The sequence below is a fragment of the Strix aluco genome, chromosome 5 (assembly GCF_031877795.1).
Source record: "Strix aluco isolate bStrAlu1 chromosome 5, bStrAlu1.hap1, whole genome shotgun sequence".
NCBI lineage: Eukaryota > Metazoa > Chordata > Aves > Strigiformes > Strigidae > Strix > Strix aluco.
The window spans coordinates 38,369,507-38,371,782 of NC_133935.1; the positions used below are offsets into that span (position 1 = coordinate 38,369,507).

The window sequence follows — 2,276 nt, forward strand, 5'->3', positions numbered from 1 at the left end:
TTCCAGATAAGAGTTCATGAGTGATAAGTAGAGGGAAATAAACACTGCATTTGATTTGCTGGTTATCTTCTTGCTATATATGGTTAACCTTCATTGCTGCAATAATAATCTTCTCATTCATGTTCAACTTGTCCACCATGACCCTCCAGAAAATTTTCTGCAGACAGTTCCCAACCTCTGCTGTTGCATGAGGTTATTCCATCCCAGCTGTAGGACTTTGTGTTTGCCTTTATTCAGCTTCATGACTTTCTGTTTGGATCATTTCTACAGACTTTGGGTCCCTTTGAATGACAGCCCTGCTGTCCAGTGTGTCAGCTCCTTCCTCCAGTTTGGTGTCATCCGTGAGGTTGCTAAGCGTGACTTTCCTCATATTGCTCGAGCTGCTGATAAAGATGTTAGACATATTACCCCAGTACTGACTCAAGGAACACACTCATAACTGGCCACCAGCTGTACTTCAGACTATTGAGTACGACCCTTCAAGCCCAAGAGTCCAGCAGTTTTTCCCACCAACCTTGTGTCCATCTGTCTAGTTCACATCTCCTCAGCTATGAAGACATTGTGGAAGAGTATGTCAAAAGCCGTACTGAAATCAAGGTAAATGATCTTTACTGCCTCCTCCACAGGCTTTCATCCCAGGTGGCAATCAGGTTGGATAAACACAATTTGCCTTTGGTAATTCTGTGCCGATTGTTTCCAATCATTTATTACCCTTCATGCACCAGGCAATGGCTTCTACAAGCTGTTACTTATCGTGTCCTATACTGCATTCACCTTCTGCAAAAAATGAAGCCTTGGAAAAAATGGTAGCTTCCTTCCAGCCTCTGAGGCAGTGATTTTAATGTGAAAAATTGTTAACATGTAATTAAATATCCACATGTGCAGTGAGGAGAATAACAATGTTGGGTGCTTCTTTGCAACCTTGATGATATTCTGGCAATGTGTGCGTAATGTACAGTATAAAAGGGTTAACAACCATGCTTTGTGCTGTTTCTCATTAGGGTGAGTCCAGCATTTGGCTTTCAGGCTTAATGGATATCTTATATCATATGTATACTGCCACATATGTAATTTGTTGGGTAGGACTGGTTACACTCTGGAGTTGGCGTAGAAATTCCTAACAATCTTTCCTGCCCATAATAGTTTTCCAGAAGACAGAACATACTGCTGCCCATGCACGTTAAATCTTTGGATGAGCTAATATGAAATATTTCTGCTGTTCTAATTTCCTCCTGTATGTATTTTTTCCTGGCTCAGAGTCAGTGACCTAATTCTTTTCTTCATTCTGTCCGAGGTTTTGATTTTTTCCAAGCTATTCACATCGGACTCTTCCCCACTGTGGAAATTGTGCCTTTTATTTCCACTTTATATTAGCACTGTGGGATAGTTGTATTGACTGCCCTGTTGCTCCTCTGTCCCCAGGCCTGAGGGTGGATACTGATAATGCAGAAAGGAGAATGTACAGAAGATGACTCCCATAACATGGCATCTCCCACAAATGGTGACCAAGTCCTTCTACTGGACCCACCTAAGGGAGTTCTTGCAAGCCCACATGAAGATCTTCTTGTAGAGTTTACACTGGAAAGAGCCTAATTAAAAAGTAGTACCTAGAAGAAAGTAAGTTTGCTTTTCTAGTGTGTTGGCTGGAGAGACAAACCAGTCAGTGTCTCTTTGTCTGTTTACTTGCCTTTTAAAAGTACATAAAAACTTGCTCAAACCCCTTTTTGACAAGATGTGTATGGTGCTACATTCAACTTCTTAAAAAAATATACAAACAAAAGGCTTCTTAGTTTTCATAATTGTGAAATCCTCAAACTAGTGCATGCACGTTTCCCGGACTAGACTGAGGCATGCTTAGGCCAGTTCAAAGGCATGTAGAGAGCAGACCCAGCAGTTTCTCTGTCTTTGATTTTGATTCACATTCACTTTTTTTATTCCAGCACATATAGGAGGTCGACAAAAGGCTACCCTTGATTGTTTACTTCAATCAGTTGCACTTCAAGACCTCTATTTATTTTTGTTCTGCGTTTCCCAGCAGTTACTACATTGTGGTTCCTTGGGCTACCTTAATAAATATCTGCTTTCAAACTCAGACTTTTTCTTGTAGGGAGATTTTGTGCATTTGCAAAATAATCTCCAAGGCACCACTCATGGGCTTAGTGTATTAACCATCCCATAGACTGTTTTAAACAATCTTCCTGTCTTGACAAGAATTGGTATGAGCAGTGCAATCACTGTTTATCTGGGAGAGAGAGAGGATTATTCCATTCAAGAAA

At 40.8% G+C, this 2,276-nt stretch overlaps 1 long non-coding RNA gene across 1 annotated transcript; it reads left to right on the plus strand.

Annotated features, from left to right (window-relative positions):
• Positions 1–276: 276 nt before the first annotated feature.
• Positions 277–1,733, plus strand: LOC141923785 (uncharacterized). Its single transcript, XR_012623402.1, has 2 exons — positions 277–597; positions 1,423–1,733. It is a non-coding gene; the product is annotated as an uncharacterized LOC141923785 (long non-coding RNA).
• Positions 1,734–2,276: the final 543 nt, after the last annotated feature.